The 18,124-nt window shown below is 40.2% G+C and overlaps 1 long non-coding RNA gene across 1 annotated transcript in view; it reads left to right on the forward strand.

Annotated features, from left to right (window-relative positions):
* Window positions 1-281: 281 nt before the first annotated feature.
* The window catches only part of LOC134548768 (uncharacterized), a 36,194-nt gene continuing 18,351 nt past the window's right edge, over window positions 282-18,124 (forward strand). The window contains exon 1 of the long non-coding RNA XR_010079887.1: window positions 282-598. This is a non-coding gene — a long non-coding RNA (uncharacterized LOC134548768). The remainder of the gene's footprint in view (window positions 599-18,124) is intronic.

Here is an 18,124-nt window from a genome sequence, read left to right on the forward strand (position 1 = left end):
TAAAACCCAGGGGTTGGTCTGTGAAGAGTGATGGGTGGGGAGGTAGAAACTGGGAGAAGAAAATGTTCTAAGAAGTTTTTATTTCTGTCTCTGTGTGTGTTTAAGAGTATTTCTGTCCCTGTTCTTATGTAATTAATAAAGTTTTGGTGGGTTTTTTTTTGTTTTCAAGGTTTAAGCCTGCTCTGCTCTGTTCCTGATCACATCCCACAGGAGTTGTTAGAGAAAAAACATATATTCATGGGTGCACTAACATCTGGCCAGTGTTAACCCATGACAGCAGAAAACACCACTGATCCTGCCCAAACCCTGTTACCACGCTGCAAATAAATAAATGCAATGGTCTAGAAGCATCTGTTGGGGGTCAGCTGCCCACTAACCCAGTAACCTTTAATTCTTACTTCAGCTTCAGGTAATGAAGGGCATCCTCCCATCCTTGGAGGTATGGGAGACTACCGATTTCTGCTCCTGCAGCAGTTTGGAGAGGGGACAGCACTGCCAGACCTGCCTGCCACTCATACCTCCTGCTTTTCCAACCAGCATCTTGCTCATCCAGCTGCAAATCAGAGTTGCTCTGCCAAAGAAGAGTAATGTGCAGCAGGTAAGAGGAATAGACCAAGGCTTCATGACTATTGTTTTTTCACAGCCTTATAGCTTGCTTTGCCACTTGCATCTCTGCAAAGTGATTCAGAGCAAAGCTCGCAGAAACAGTGCTAAGTCTGTGCATTTAATGAGGTGGTGGTGAGAGTGATTATGCAGGGAGCAAATGGTAAAGAGAGGCTGGAGCTTGTATTTGCACTTGCTTCAGGTGGTTCTCTATTCTTTTTGCAGTCCCTCACCCTTCAGCAAATGCATTTGGGTGACTCTTGGTGCACAGGAAGGGAAAGTTGCAGTCAGACTGTGGAATTACATTGGCAGGTTAGACATCTGAGGCATGTTTGTGTGGTCAGGGGAAGACAGGCACACAGGTGAGTTTTCCACAGCTAACCAGGATAAGCAACAAATAGGAGGGATTAAGTGTCAAAGGAGGCATTGTCTCCTAAGATGGCTGATGTAAAAAATTGACTAAACAGTAAAAGAAGTTTAAAGACGTTTATCTTAACATGCAACGTATAGGCCGCGGTTCAAAGAAATGCCTTGAGTGGAGTTGCAAGCCCGCTGATCTCTAAGCACATGTTTAGATATTCTCAGTAAGGACAAACATACCTGCCTCAGTGCTGTCCTGAGGAGAGGCTTACATGATGAAGGAAATGGTGAGATTGTTTTCCCTGCGGCAGCAGAACTTTGATTCACTTTTCACCTTCTTTTTCAACAGTCTGTTTATTTTCATTGAGCACTGGTTTGAATTCCTGTGTTTTGGCAATAACAGTCCTGACCGTTCCTCGTTCCTTGTGTTGTTCTCCCCCACCACTGCCACCTCTGAAGTTAAGTCTGTTTTTTGTACTTTCTGTGTTTGCAAGTGGGGGAGTGGAGGAGTTGCTGACAGAGATAGCCAGTGATAGTTACTAAATGTGTCTACTTGGTTGAAAGTAAAGAAGCATATAACAAATGTTAAAGGGAACAAAATGGATTATTTGTTATTCCTGGGGGGATTCTACCCTTAAAGTGATGCCCCAGAAATCCAGCTGGAATGTGAAATAAAAGTCAAAGGCCCCCCACAAGTGTGTTAGCAGAGAAAGCTCCTCACAGTGAGGGCCTTTGAAAATTAGAACTCAAAACTAATATTCCATAAAGGAAAAATTCTCCTAAGGAAACAGAAAGCAAGGAAATTTAAGGCAAAATAAGGACTGGTCACAGTATGTAGGTTGTGCAGGATCTATCAAGCAAAATGATGTTGACACAAACCCCTGATTATTTTCACTGGGCAAATACACATGCTCACACTTTATTTGGAGTGGCCTTAAGTTTGCCTTGAGATCACCAACTGAGCTTTTAAATTAACACAGGATGCTCACACTGCCATGGGCCATCCTAATGGCTTTCCAGAAAACTGCTCTTTGCATACAGAAAAGGATGTGGCAGTGTTTTCTATTTCTCCTTCTGTCTCCCTGAAAGGCATCAAGAAAGTTAAGATAACATTAGGGAGAGAAACATGCACCGGTCAATATTCTGAAAAATTATATATATTAGTTTTCTGGGTATTTTTCCTATGCTCTTGAGGTTACCCTATCTGCCGCCTTCTCCCTCCTCCCAACTGATCCTCATTGTCCTACATGTCAAAGCACTTTCTTTAGTAAAGAATAATCTTGCTGTGTTGATTTAACACCAGCAAGGCTCTGCCCCATTAAACTCAGTGAGAATTCATTAGTAAGATACAAAGGACATGGGTCTTTCCTTTACAGGCCAGAGGATCAGCATGTCCTAAACAAAAGCTGTGGAACATAGACCTGGAAAGTTCTTCTTATTCTAAAAGTAAACAGAGCATTAATGGGAATTGTACTGACTTACCACTTTGCTGATATGCCTCAAACGTCCTGCTGTGTGTGAGAAAAGGGACCACCTTTGTGTTTGCTGGGTCACAACCTTCCCTTTTGAGACAGTCAATGAGTTACCCGATGCTGCCAGTTCAGATGTCGTGCCAGTGACCAGACAATTGGATTGGCCATGACAATCCTCATGTAATGAAGCTTGTCCCAGTGCCCTGAAGTCTTTGAGCACAACCTTGTAATGCGTTTTTCTCCTGGATACAGTTCTCTTCTTAATTATTTTCTCTCAAGCCTCCATGAAAAGCATTCATGCATTTTCAGAGGGTGGCACAGAGTGATGGAAGGCACATAAACTATTTGTCTCAGCCTCCATGTCAGGTCACACAGCTGGGAGGTAAAGGGGAGAAAGTGCATTCTTCCCATTATATTTTCTGGTGCCTCCCATCCATGCCTTTTGAAAAAGTCTTGGTAGTCTAGATTTGGCTCTGCTCCACTAAAAATATTTACTGTACATATTTGATTTTGAGAGAAAATGAAAAGGTCCAGAAGATATCTGTGCAGTGGCTGCCAGTGACTGAGTACAAAAGGGGTGTCACATCTTCAGACATGCAGATTCTCTTTCAGGCTGGAGTGAGATTTGCTCACCAGATGAACCCTAATGATGGGGACAGTGGATCTGGACACATTCCCACCAAGCAGTGAACTGACACTATCGATCCATTTTGTGTGAGTCATGAACAAGCCTTCAGATTGCAGGGATGTTTTGTTATGGACCAAACTGAATCAGTAGACAGAGCTTTTACAAGGCCTGCTCTCCATTTCCAACCAGCTGGTGACTAATCTGGACCATTAGAATTTGTAAAGTAAGAAATACTTGCATACTTATGAACTTAGTGCCCTCAGTCCAACATAAACAAGGGATACGTGTGCTAATTACCTGCAAGTAAGGCTGTAGTAATTTGTCAGTTCCTAAGATTTGCAAATTGATGCAGACGTTCCAGAGAGAAAGACAGATTATCTGTCCACTTCATCATAGCTACTTTTAAGAGCCTTAACCAGCATGTAATGGTTGTGCTGTGTGGAAGACACAATACCCCAGAGCCATAATGACACTTTATATGAAATTAAGTGTACTTCAAACTCTTCTTGTGCATCAGCTGAAATTTGTCATAGAACTTGACATGGAAAATATCCTGAATAGCAAAATGCCTTCAGTAATATAAAATTATGGTACCCATTCAACAACCTTTCAATAGGTCTAAAGAAAAAGGTTTAAATCCACTTTTTAGTGTTCAAAACTGAGTTGTTTATGCATGGTTTTTTGTTCATTAATTAAAATCAGTGTGTCTTCATCTACAGAACTCATAAATGGATCAGAGATTTTATAATAAAACAAGTATTTCGACAGTAGATGTCCCAGGAATGTTAAAGTGCTTAAAGAGTACTTGATGGTTATTCAGTGAAATGCCTCAATACTCTACCAAATCTGTAATGAATCAACACCTCAGCATGAGATTAGGACTATCCATATTCTACAAAACCTGAAGTGTGTTGTCCTTTGGAGTAGACATAAAATCCATAAACACACTGACTATTGGTCATTAAAGAACCCCAGGAAACTTTAACCATAAAGATCTTGTAACAGATGGTCTGGGTAAAGAATTCTAACTCATGTCTGATACTCCTCTGTTGGTATAAATCAGCATTGTTGCTGTGGCTTTGGTAATACAGCAGAGATTTGCACCAAAAATCTTCCTGGCCCTGGCTACCTAAACAGTCCCCTGTTCTTTTAACTGGATGTGTTATTTTTTCTCCCTTCTTCTACTGAAAACAGAAAGCAGCTTTCAGTATCTGCATTTATGGGTGATGGGAATCAAGGAGGTTTTTGTTAAACGTCTCCTTATTCCTTGTGGTCAAGTTATCTCCCATTTTCTTTATGGTGTAGGAACTTGCACAGGAAAAAGTGATACAAATACAAAGGCACAATCACCTAAGCTTAAAGCAAGTTGGGTTTTTTTTTATTCACCAGCAGGGAAATAGAGGCCTGAAGTGAATGTCAAGTTCTACAAAATCACAATGTTGGGCATTGTAATACTCATAAATATATATATATATATATATATATATATATATATATACATCCTGGTGTATATAATTCAGCAAATTGCAGAGCAATGCATAGCCAGGCTTCAAGTCTCACTGCTACTGAAAAATTGTCACTCATAAGAAGCTGGATCCATACCTAAGTGCTGGGTATTATGCTGGAGTATTTAGGATGTACAGTTAATTTCAGGGTAATAATTATAGACAGAATCTCAGATACTATTCCTGATAGCTGAGCTTAACTTTTCAATAGCTGGTACATCTCTGATGAGGTGATGCCCAACTACACCACTGAGAACCATCTGAAGATAAAGCCACCTGCACGCAATTTGGTGCTAAGCCACAACTCAGCATTAAAAGTGTAGCCTTCTGAGGCTTCAGCAGTGTGGGGCCATCTGGAATTGTCTGCCTGTGCAGAAGTTCCTAGAGAGTTTTTCCAGCACTTCCAAAGGGAATAAGCAACTTAGAGGCATTATCTACAGCCTGGCTTAGACCTGCTTCACAGCACCAGGGGAGCTGACCCTTTAACAAGCATATACAAGTCATAGGTTTGTGTATGCTTATTCTATTCCTTTTCCCTTGAGTTTGTTGGAACCCTGGGGACACTTCTTCTTCTAAGGCAGATTCAGACACAGCCATTTAAATCAGTAAGATAAAGCTAACCAGGACTGATGTTTGCCTCTAGATTTTAGACAGCAATTTACAGCTAAATTTATCATAAGTAATATCATTAATATCATCTTAGCACTTCTCATGATTATGAGTTGGCTCACTTTAAATCACCAGTCCTGTTATCAAGGCAGCATGTGCAGCAACAGCTGCAGTGGATGCTTCCCATGGTAGGGCCTCTTTTATATGGCCTTTGGTGATTAGGACCACCACACTGTCTCACAAGGGCTGCTTTCAAACAAGCAGAAATGGGAAAATGATGGTTCCAAAAAATGGAAAATCTGCAAATGCAGTCCTTGACTGTTATGATGTTCTGGCAGTAGCAAATCAGAATGGTACTCTAAGGGGGCATCGCACTGGCTTCTCCAGGACAGTGTTTGGCAGCAGAAGGGAGGGAAGCTACCACCTTCCCTTTATCACATTAACTTTTATACCTAGTTATTATAAAATCCATCCCAAGAGCTGCATCAGTGGCACAGAAGTTGCTCATGCCATTCTTCTCTTCATGTATAACACTGTTTTGTTGGGACCTTCCGGAGGAGAGAGATGTAGTTCACCCAAGAAGCCTTAACATCAAATAACTTTCACAGTGTTATTATTTCTATTACTGTAGTGCATGGCATTTATAGTAATAGAACAGACCCCCACTGTGTTAGGGACCTTAAAAACAGAGTATAAAAAGACACTGTTTTCCTGAAAGAGTTTCAAATTAATTATCCTTCTTCATTCCGGACACAGTCTCTGTACCTACAGCAAAGAAAAATCTTGTTTGCTTATTTATTTTGGTTGATTCAATTTAGAATAGACAGCTCAGTTTATTTTTCCATTAAAAAGATGATGCCAAGCTGAGTGCTAACATACATGAACTACAACCCCTTTGTTTTTAGTAGGGGAGGAAGGAGGTAAATGGTTGTGATTAATTTGGCTCATCCTGGTTGAAAAACAATAAAGATTTGTCTTAGCTGGCCATAAGTAGAGTGGATACTTTAAACACAAGCAAGCTACCTCTCAAGCTGTGGGTGATAGATTATCTGGGATATGGTAAGAAAAATTAGCCAACACATTTACCATACCCTCTAGGAAGGCCTGTGATTAAATTTAACATAGCTGACCTTGTTGTCCTAAGTCTAATGAGCCAGAATGGATAGAAATGTCCTTGATCCAGCTGGTGGTTTTTAGTGTCAGGCTTTAGTCTTATATAATTTATCCACTTTAACCCCAGTACTGGTGCAATTGTTTAATGCACTGGCCTGTCACCTTTCAAATGGAATTTTTGGTCTGCTTGATGTAAAGTGAAATTAGACTCAACTGCTTGCTGAGGCAGTGATACAGAGCTTCAGCCTAAGACAGCAAAGCCAGGGTTTTACTCTGAGACCTGTACTGGTGCAAAGGTGAGGGCTGAGCACTACCCAATACACTGAAATTTGTTTCAGAAGTGGAGGGAAGTATCTTCAATACAGCTTCTGCAGGAGCTCCCTGTTTGAGCAAATGTTCATTTGTGCTGTGATAATTCTCTTTTGTGACTGCTCTTTCAGATAATATATCCAATTTCTACAAATTTGTGCCTGACTTAACCTAAGTATTGTGCATCGTGTATCCAGCACATGCTACCCAAAACAAGCAGAGGCAAAGAATTCTCAAACAAAAGGATTACAAAATGCATTTTTGCTGCCTGAGTTACGTTTCCAGTCTAGAGCTCTAGTCTTCAGTCTGTTAAATCTGTCTCTACAACCATGAAACAAGCATGCAACTTTCTGTAGCAAAATTTTACAATTTTTCTGGCGTGTCAGATCTTTCACCGTGAAAAGAGATTCAACCCTTCCTTATGCAAATCCTTTCCCAGAGCTGCAAAAGATAGCTGGCTTTTCCCAGCCAAAACTGGCCAAGGACCCACAGGTGGTGCTTAGCTGAGACACAACAGCACATATTGGTGCAGCTCTGGGAGGAGCTCTGCAGAACGGTGAGGGAGGGAAATCAAATCCCAGCAGATGCCCAGCCTTTCCTCTGGGCAGCTGGGACACAGAAAGGGGCATGGAAGCTGCTGCTCAAGCCACCAGGAAGTGTCCCATGCTGACATTTTCTTGTCCTCAGGGGCAGCAATGCAGGATGTACTTAACTCACAGTGTGGAGGATATTCCTTCTAACAATGGAAAAAATCACACCTGTGTTTTTACAGCCCACAGGAAGCTAATAGAGTGAGGCACAGCACTATCATGGCCACTTATGTAATTTCTTCTGCTTCCTACACTCAAGACCAGTAGAAACCTTTCAGGAGAGCCTTGGTTTCTGTTCTTTTTCCCTGTCTCTTATATTATGTCTTGATAGGATATTTCCTGAAGAAGGTAAAGGTAGTTTTCCAAAAGGTTGGACCCAGGACCCCTTCCACTATCTAGTGCAAAATCTCAAGGTTTTTTTGGTGTTATTTTTTTGTTGTTGTTGTGTTTTGTTTTGGTTTGGTTTTTTGTTGTTTGTTGGTTTGGTTTGGTTTGGTTTTTGGGGGGTTGTTTGTTTGTTTGTTTGTCTTGAAGCTGGAGTGAGGATGTCCCTCAGTTCCTTACACTGAAGCAAATTTTAAATGCCTTCTGAACTTGGGGACATTCATATTTAAAGCTAAAGCCGTTCACTTTATCATTACAGCAGTTGTAAGTTTTTCAGTGGGGTTGCATTTAAGCCATAAGCCATCTCCTGGACACTTTGTACACCAGATGAGTCACAAGGAAAATTTTGACAAACTTTTCAGCAGGGCGAGTCAAAGCAACAGTAAATCAGCTGGCTACTAGAAATAAATATAGTTTCTGAGTATATGTCTATGCTGCAGCACTTCACAAAGCATAGGAAATGCTCATGCATCCTTCTTGCTATTCCACATTTTTGGAGTCAGTACTGACTCAATGTTAAAATCAGGTTCTTCCTAATGCTTACATCGTCTAATTAAGAAAACAGATTTGAATAGAAAAACAAATCTGTTTACTAGAATAATAAGTTAGTGTTTTTATTTTAAAAATCCAATTGATTTAAAAGAGTTTACACTTATATATTTCCACGCTTTTCTGCCTGCTGCTGATCATGGGATGGAGTGTGTATTCATGTGTGTATATATGTGTGTATATATATATGTGTGTGCTTGGGTTATTTTTAAGTCTTTAGCCTCAACTATTTGGAAATATTCCCTTAGGTTTGTACAGAGTATAATTGCCCAGATCAATGCCTGGATGCATTGTAGCATAAAGCAGGGATCAATTACATGGTAGAAGCTACCCCTGCAGGGAGCTGCCCCTGACTGTTGCCTGAACATGAAGCCGGTATCTGCCCCTGGAGGAGTCCCTCTACACTCGGTCTTCAGTGGATGCAATATAAGACACCCAGTGAAACAGATAATTAAAAGACCATATATTTTTTGCCTCAGGGGGTTGTACAGTTTGAAAGTAAAAGAAGGCAGAAGTGGGAATCTTCAAAAACCTGAATGGCAAGAGAAACATCTGAGAAACAACAAGGTGGCATTCTCAAGCATTAAAGGTGGTGACTGATGGCCTAGGATGAAATCCTCATTGATGGAAGCATGGTCATCAGTTCAGTTGAGACAGAATTTTTCTTGTCTTGAGAAGATGATCTTCCTAGAGTGGACTTCAGACATTTGCAGAACATTATTTTAAAGATATTTAGGTGTCTGATTTAATTTTTAGATGTAGAAATGGCTCTACATGTCTCTGACCCTGCAGTTTTGAAGTCACTGATGTTTAATCATTGACTTAGTGACTGTGAGATTAGAGCTTTGCAGCAGAAGAAAGATGAAGCTTCCAGTATTGATATTAACGTTCTATCTACTCTCCACTGAGTCAAAATAACACTTGAAGAGCAGGTTTGCTGCTCCTATACTTTTTTGTGTAGTAAAGCTATGGCAGGAACAGGTATGTTCAGGTTCTTTCATAGGTACAAAAGCATAAGGTCTTATTACAAGAATTAGCTTTCTCTATTTTTGGGAATAGAAAATACTGTGAACAGTATCATGTGTAAGAGGACTTTGGTTTTCAGACAGATCAGGCTCTGGTAGCTTAATTTTTCTGAGTTCTTTTTTCATTATGTTGGTTATGGAAATCCAATTTTTGTTGCTGTTGTTATTCTCATTGTCTTCCCTTGGCTTGTTCATTTTGCTTTTTGGCAGCCAGTAATAGTAGTGCACATCTTCCCAGCAGTGTTCTTGAGCCTGGGTTTAGATAAAGCTTCAAGAGCCTGATCATTTTTGTTCTTTGATCCAAGTGGGGTTTCTGTCTGAAGCTGAAGAGGCTGTTCTTACCCTCCAAGTCAGACTCTAAAACAGTGCAGTGGGGTTTCCATTCTCATACATGAGTTGCGAAGGACCTGGCCAAACCTCCTTAATTCAGTGGAAAGACTCTCTTTGAGTTCATCCAGAGCTGGATCAAAGACAAATGAAGAGGGTATTTTTCCTGCTAGGCAGCATTTCAGTGTTGATGCTGTAACTGTCAGACTGAAGGAGATGATGGAAGGAGGGGTACTGAAAGTAAATGTCAAAGGGATAAAATATGGGTAGAAATAATTTAATTTTCCTTCTTTCTTGGGTCAGTTCATTTCATCTGGAAACTGAATACAAGCTCAGCTCACAGATCTTTGCAAAATCTTCCAGATATAATGTGATTTGGGAAAATAAGTGATCCACATTTTCTTGATGTGACAACATATGGGTATTAGCATTTTTTCATTTCTCCAATCAATATATGTAGAACATGCAGAAGGAAAACAACTCATGCAATAGGACTTGGATTATTTTTTAATACTGTCAAGGTTGTATCAGTCAGCAAATGAGATAAAGAAAGGATAAGTCAATTTGAAATTACATTGGACAGCAGTGAAGCACTCTCTCCTCCTCTCAATTTGTGTCAGCTTTTGGATTTCTTTTGTAAAGAAGTCCTAGTATTTTAGTAAGCACATGGAGAGAGAGAAGGACATGAAGGAGCACATGAAGCACGTGTAAGCACATGAAGGAGAGAAGGACTCTGGATTGCTTCTCTGCAATCCCTTTGCAAGAACTATTCTTTTAATTTCCCAGAGGTTACCAGCATACTAACTTTTTTTTCTTTTTTTTTCTTTTTTAAAATTTGAATTATGCAGAGTAGGAGCAGAGAAATCTTGTTCAAAATACTTTTATTTTGCTCCTTGGAAAGGAAATTCTTCACGATTAAGAATATCTAATTAAAAACTCTCTGTATGTGTATGTGTGTGTGTGTGTTGAGGGTTTTTTTTTTCTTTCTCTTATTCACTTCATACATCAGTTTCTCTGGCATTGCCACAAAAGATAAAATTTATTGTGTAATTAGATTGTGGTGTAGGAAAAAAAGGATAGTGATCTGTATTAGTCTAATATTTTGTAATGTTCCCAAGCATTTGTCCATCTGAAATTGTTCAAGCATGGCAAAAGAATCAAGGGAATATAATTTGACTTTGCTGTAAAGAAAACATTAGAACACTCTCCTGCTCTCCAGCAAACAGTACAAACAACAAACAGAGGCCAAAAAATACTAAGATACAATTAAGGAGATACAATACATGTATCTCAAACTTGTAGTTAGGGCTGACTTAAACAGAATTTAATATACCAGACACATTGCACTGCAAGTGAATTCTCATTTCGCCAAAACACTAACAGATGTTTAATCAATAAGATGGACCATAAAGGGCAGCACAATTAGTAGGTCTGAGAAATGTTCTCCTGTGATGTTAGAAAGCTGTAATTATGGACCAGATTTCATAAGTGTTTTTCACAGATGACACACAATACCAGTATTCTAGGTTATAGAAAAGTCTGCGTGGCACTTTTAATACAATTACAGGAACAATGACACAACAACCCTGATCTTAGAGAATCTTTTTTAAACAAATATCAAAACTGTCACTGAATTAAAAGAGAAATAAAAAGCTGAAATCAGCTCCGTGCTTGACCCAGTTCCTTGCTGCATTTCTTGTCACATTTTTGCTCAGATGGGCGCAGAAAACAGCCTCACGTTCCCCAAGTTGCCTCCCCTTATACCTCAAGGCAGAAAACTCAAAACTCTGCCATCCCCCTCCTCAGGATAGGAGGTCACGTACAGCTGATGCAAGCCAGGATCCTGCCAGCATGAGACAGGACAGAAGGGAATGGCCAAAGCAGATGAAAGCATCCTGAAGGTGCTCTAATTTTTCTTGAGGAGCAACACTTCTAGGTCTCATCAATACCATGTTTTTATATTACATACTCCAGTGTGATTGGGACTCCAGCTAATCAGCAGCCCATCATAGTCCCTCTACTTAGCTTCTGTGGCAGGAGGGAGAGGTTCTCTGCTCCTGGAGAAGCACAGAAAGCAGAACTATTGAAGTGATTTTTTGAGTCCTTGAGTCCTTGATTTTTTTGACAGTGCAATCACAATGTTGAGCAGAATGGCAACTGGGAACATCACTGGGTTCATGTCTGTGGTGAGAGGTTTTTTCACCCTATCTTCCCTTCATAATTCCCTGCCTTGTCAGAATATGTGAAAACATATGTGAATATGTGAAACACTAGAAAACAGTGGAGGAAGTTCAAGTAATCAGTATCCTTCTTAAAATAAAATAAAAGTCCTCTGTGCATCCTGGTCTTGAGTTTCTCCAGCAGAGAGATGCCATTAGTTAGACAAGTGTTCTCCCATCCACACCACATTCGGAAACATAATCCTCCTAAATTGCTGGGATTTCAAAAATGTAGCCTTTGTGCATGAATTTGAACTTCCATATTTAATGGTTTAAACGAATCAATACAGCAATGTTGAACAATCTGGATTTGCCATACTTAACCTGTAATTACAGCTCCTTACTGAAAGTTATAGCTGGGCTGCAGCCCTTCAAATCTTAGATTAATCAGACTCAGTTTAGCGTCCCTTCCTATAAATTCTGGAAAGTTGGATTTATTTCGATATAGTGAATCATGAAGGTTTTGGCAACAACCTGAAGAGTATCTTTTTTCCATGGGAAAGTGAAGCAAGAAATATTATTGGATGGATTATGTAGAGGGGAAAAAAGTCCCCTTCAAAGGCATGTTCTACAACTTAATTAATAAATAGTCCACTGATTGGCTGGTGCAGTGATAGGTTTCATTGTAGCTAATGAAGCTTCATCAATGTACGCCAGATGAGAATCTGAAAAATAATTCTTCATGTAAGATTTATAAATAGTGCAGAGGAAATATGTTGTCAGAAAATGTGAACAGTAGCCCTATTAATGCATCCTTTTAATTTAGCTATTTCCAAGGAGCATACATCTCATTGCTCTGGGCCTGAAGTAGTGGGGGTCACTTTATCCCATGATGGATGTCCCAGGTGCATCCCACAACAATTCCCTGCAGCTGCAGGCCAACCCAGAGACACACACGAGTGGGTCAGTGGGCAGCAGGGCTGGGACAGGTATCAGCACCTGACCCTGCTGGGCACAGCTCCCTGCACTGCACCCTTCTCCTGGCCAGCAAGGACCCCCACTGCCCCCTGGGATGAGGACCTTCATCCCTACCTCTTGTAGGAGTGGCACCTAAAGGAGGGGGGACCTCAGTCATCAAATGGGTACATGGAACAACTGATACAGGAACAGGTGGGGAGGAGTACTGTGAGGAGAACAGGGGGAATACAGTGCCTGTCTTAGAGAACAAACTGGGAAACACTTGGACTGTTTAGCCCAACAAAATGAAAGCTGAGATGGGATCTGATTGCTATCTATAAATACATTACGAGGGTAACACCAGAGAGGGAGGAGAGCAATTTAAGCCAAAGGACAATGTTGGCACAGGAACAAATGGGTCTAAACAGGCAATGAATAATTTTTGGCTGTGTAATAAAGCAAAGTTTCTGAGCATTGGAAGATGGAGACTCTGGAGCAGCCAGAGGGGATAAGTTGGTGCTTCAGTCCTTTTGAGACAATGTACTGAGATGGCACAGAGACATGTGCCAGCTGTGAGCTGAACCTGCTAACCCAAATTGTCACTTTCCACCCTCTGCCTGCCCCTTCTGAGTCATCAGCAGGTGGAGGCATCTGGCCCTTAGCTTAACCACTTTGTCTGCTCAGAGTCCTGTCCCATGCACTGCTGTCTTTCACTGGGAATATCAGTAGTCTTCAGGTGTGAGGCATGCTTGCTTTGGGTAAGCACTGTGCTGTCTTTTTTGTATTCTCTGTAAGTCAGAAATTCAACTTACCCCATGAATGAATATATATATTTTCAAATAGGATGCCTTTTTAAATGGTATCAATTTTCTCCAAATTGAAGTAAAAAAGTCAGAAGTTTGAAAAACTGATGAAGAGTTTGATGTAATTCTGATGCTGATTTGTTTTCATAAAAGCCTTTTTGGAAGCAGTCAGACTAACTATAAAAATATTTTTGGATTATTTTTGATTGTTTGTTTCATGACCTTGCATTTTTTCTTTCCAGTCAGTATATAAAAACATAATCTAATTTAATGTATCTCATGAGAACAGACTTAAATCAAATTTTTGTGTATGGAAGCATCTTCTAATATTTGAGATGGCATATACTGCTTGGGCAAAATAGCTGGGATTTTCTTACCTCTGTTTAGCTTCTTTGATAGTCTTTTCCATTCATACCTACAAGTTTGTACACACTTATATGTGTGTCCATACATTTAGTTAAATTTTAGTTTTTTAGTTAACACATAAACTCTTTCTGAATACTTTCAAGAAGACACAAACTTGTTCTCAACTGTGTTTCAAATTTTCAACTATCAGCAAAAGATACCAAAAACCAGTTCAGATTTCTTAAAGACATCAAGTCCCAGTTTTATTCAGTAACTCTCTGTCTTGGGTTGAAAAATGTAACCAAAAATGTGTATTCTATTTTCATCTGTTGAAACCCATTGGGAGATATTGCTCTTCTCTCCTGTTCCATCCATCCTACTGCAGCACCCATCCTCCTCCGAGGGACATCCCCTGTGAATGGGCCATTGAAGGCTCTCACATGACTGATAACATCACCTCATCTCATTGGGAGATGCTCCACCCAGTGGGAGGAGCCAAAGCCTTTCCACCGGGATAAAACCAGCAATCCCAAACACTAATGCAGCTGGCTTTCTGCTGAATCCTTGGAGGGAGATTGAGCCCATCTCGCCAGCACTGACTGAACCCTTGTTTTCTAAAGGATCATCTCTACTTCACAGAACAGCATCTGTTACTCCAGGAGGACTTATTCAGGCTGCTTCCAACACCCTGACAACAGGGTGTCAGGTCGTATCTCTGACTCTGTCAGGGTTTTCTAGGACTTTTGTTTGTTTACATGATTGTTTTTTGTACTACTGCATTTGTATTTTTTTAATATATTCCTAGTAAACAACTGTTATTCCTATTTCCATATTTTTGCCTGAAAGCTCCTAATTGCAAAATTGTAATAATTTGGAGGGAGGGGGTTTTTACATTCTCCATTCCAAGGGAAACTCCAGTTTTCTCTAATAGATACCTGTCTTTCCAAACCAAGACATTCTCTGTTTAGGACATTTACTTCATGGGATGTAGGCGCAGATTATGTCCCTCTCTGTCCAAGGGCATCCTAATGCCCCAGCACCTCTTTTTTCTGGTAACATGTCCCAAGGCTTAGATTAGCACCTTGTTCAAAAGACTGTGGATGGAGAGCTGTTCCCAGTCCTTCCAGTTGGTGTTATTCCATTTTGGATAAACAACTGGGTCCCTGATGTTTTAGCATTCTGACCAGCAGCTGCAGAATGGCTTGTGTTCCCTCACCAAATATTTAAGTGGCTTATTCGAAGTGGAGCAGTTTGAGCAAACCAGCCTGAGAGGCCCAGCTTCAGTGTGCACTAACTTAGGAGTTGAGAGAAAGACTTACTTGAGAGGTAAGAAACCTTGGGTCAAATCATTGCTCTGAATCTGTAAAGTGCAAAATATTAATAAAATTACCTACTTAATTCTGGTCCCTATTTTCACCTGTTGTAAATGCGTTCTTTATTATTATTTAATCAAACCCATATTTTTTTCCCGGCTCAGCTGCCAAACCGAACATTTCCTGCTGATGTGTGATGGGTTCACATGGAATATTTCATGATGCTGCAGTACCATTTTGTCCCAGAGATTGCCTAAGCACAGCAGCTCCACGCCTCTGCATACATTGCAAGTCTTAGGACGTGCAGGCTGTACACCACGCTGTACAGTAGACAGACATTTGAACTGGTTTTAGTTATCTCGGGTACTGAAGCAGAATAGCCACATTAGCATGATACAAAAGTAGAGTAAATTAGCCCTGGAAATGTTGCACCCATTACTGTCACTACCAATTACAATAATTAATGTTATTCATCTCTAGGCAGCGGATTAAAACTGAACTAACCCATTAGTAACTGAATGTCACTGCAACTGGAGGGTTGTTGGATTGCCTGCATGAAGGTGGTGATTTCATTTCAGTTCCTACTGGCAAATGGCCATGTTCTTTAAATGAATAATAAATGAATACACAACAAGCAAAATCTTGGCTCCCTGGAGCTCTCCATTAACTGAAATGGTGCAGGACGCAAACACATCTGTGTCAATTATTGAAAACTTTATCATGATACCAGATAGTTCTGGGTTTTAATACAGAAAAGATTGGAGGATAGAATGGATCATGGAGACTGCGGGGTTCTAGTTCTCCTTTAGAAAATCCCTCTAGAATAAGGTTCACATACCCATTTATAAGTTTTTAGTAGATGAATGAGTGCCTGCTCCACTGCTGCTTGTTTGCATTATTTCCTGTTTGTTTATTAAATGATCACTTACAATGAAACACAGGACACAGTCTGGGCAGAAATCACCCCTCAGTCACAGTACATTGCATTACTTTAATGAGATTATTTTATGCATTTCTGTGTAAGCACACACTAATCAGTTCTCCAGGACTGTTCCAAAAAATAAAATAGAGTTTAAGTTTTAGAGACCCATTAGTTGTAATTTGGTAAGCATGGGAAAGAAAAAACTTATATTCAGTCCTATAAATAGCTACTGCAATTAGACAATAGACAATCTCTTCAGCTGGTTTACTTCATTTATTTGTAGGGTGTTTTCCAAATCTTATGTTTTTTAATCCTTATGCTCTTAGTTCCTGTTTAACATATCTATTGGCAAGCTGGCATGCTTTGACACCTCACCTCTCAATGTGGTTTCTTCTCACTTGCCCCTTGGTGAATGAGAAACAAGCAAGGAGAATTAAACTGTCAAAGGAAGAAATCAAGACTCATGCAATTTATTAAAGAGAACTATGAACAAGCTCTGTCTGGAGAGGATGTTTTGTTGGGGTGGCTTTCTGGGAGGGTTGGGTTGGATTTTTTTGTTGTTGTATTTTTTAACATGACTTTTTATACACAATGTACAGGACTAGAAATGGGCCAAAATTTTAACCCTAATGTGGAACTGACAACATCTAGCTACTAGTCAGCAGAAAAATAAATATTTATTGTGTGTGTTGCTAGAGCCCATAGCCAAGATGAGAATTTAACCTTATGATCTTGATAGAGGGGTGCTGAATGGGAAAGAATGACTTCTCTGAGCTATATACGATACAATTATCAAGTCTTGGATTAACCTTGTATACAAGCAATCCAAGAAGTGCTGTGCAAAGGAAGTTATTTCTTCCTCTGGGAGAAGATAAACTCGTATGGAAGAAAATGTAATTTTTATTTTCTTCCCAGCTGTGGCACCCTATTGCCATGTTTTTGTCCTCTTTTTTGAGCTCCTCAGCATATAGTCATGTCCTGTTCCACTCTACGCTGTCATGTAAACCAAGCAAGACACTTTCAAGTGTGGAATTTGGGGGAATATCAACAATGCAATGATTAGAGTACGAGCCTCTCAAATGCTCAAACTTCCAGGTTGTAGTCCACAAAGTCTCAGCACAGGATAAAGGTGTAAATAATTATTAGACTCCTACTGCTTCTCAGAAGCTTATCCCTGCATTTTGCCTACAGCATTAATAGAGACACAGCTTTCTAATTTCATTATATACATTATGTTACATTTCAGTCTTGGTAAAGCAAATTAATCAGCCGTGTCTAAAAATAATGACCGTGGCTCTTTAAGCTAACTGTGCATCCCATCCATCTAAAATCTAACTCCTACGTGGTTTGCAGTATCGCCCATGCTCACAGACAAGCAAGATGTTCATGCTGCAACATTTAAACTCTGTAATTCTTTCAATATGTGAGGTGCTAATCTGCTAAAATGCTTCTGATAATCATTTTTTCTATGCTTTATTTGTCCTTATTAAATTACTGAAACCCCTTGGCTAAGACTTTCGAATATTTGTCTCTGTCCTGCACAATCCTCTTTAGCTCTGGGAGTTGACCATGGGATGGAGCTTTAGATCACAGTTTTAGATACTGAGAAAGATTTATCTGTGTCGGTCAAGGTAAGCACCATACATCTGTCCAGGAGGCTACACAAGAGACAAGGGCCCTGCAGTGGGCAGATGCACAAGCGGCAGAGAACGTGACAGTGACAAAGTTACACACATCTCTAGTTCCAACCAGAGGAAGATGGCTTTAAACTCTTTGAGGGACCTCATTTGTGGAGACTGCCAGAATGGAAATGGTTTGTCTCCCATGTGCCCTGCATTCATCACCTCTGCACACGTCCTGAGAACCTTCATGATAGATCCAGCTGATAGACAGTGGCATTGCCTGTCCCAGTAAGAATATATTAGATTGCTGTAGGGGAGATTAGAGCAAAAGGGTATTACTTTTTCCCCCTGTGTTGCAAGAAAAGGATATGCTTCATAGTTTGTGCCAATTGGAGAAGAACTCTCCTGAGACTGCTTTCTATAAAGGAGTTTATTTACTGTCCAGCAGAGGAGTTCCCCAGCAGTCAAGACTCCAGACTCAGTTGTGCTCTTAGTGCTGCCGATCCGGTGCTGCAAGTTTAGTAAGCTG

This window comes from Prinia subflava, chromosome 3 (assembly GCF_021018805.1).
Source record: "Prinia subflava isolate CZ2003 ecotype Zambia chromosome 3, Cam_Psub_1.2, whole genome shotgun sequence".
In the NCBI taxonomy this organism is placed as follows: Eukaryota; Metazoa; Chordata; class Aves; order Passeriformes; family Cisticolidae; genus Prinia; species Prinia subflava.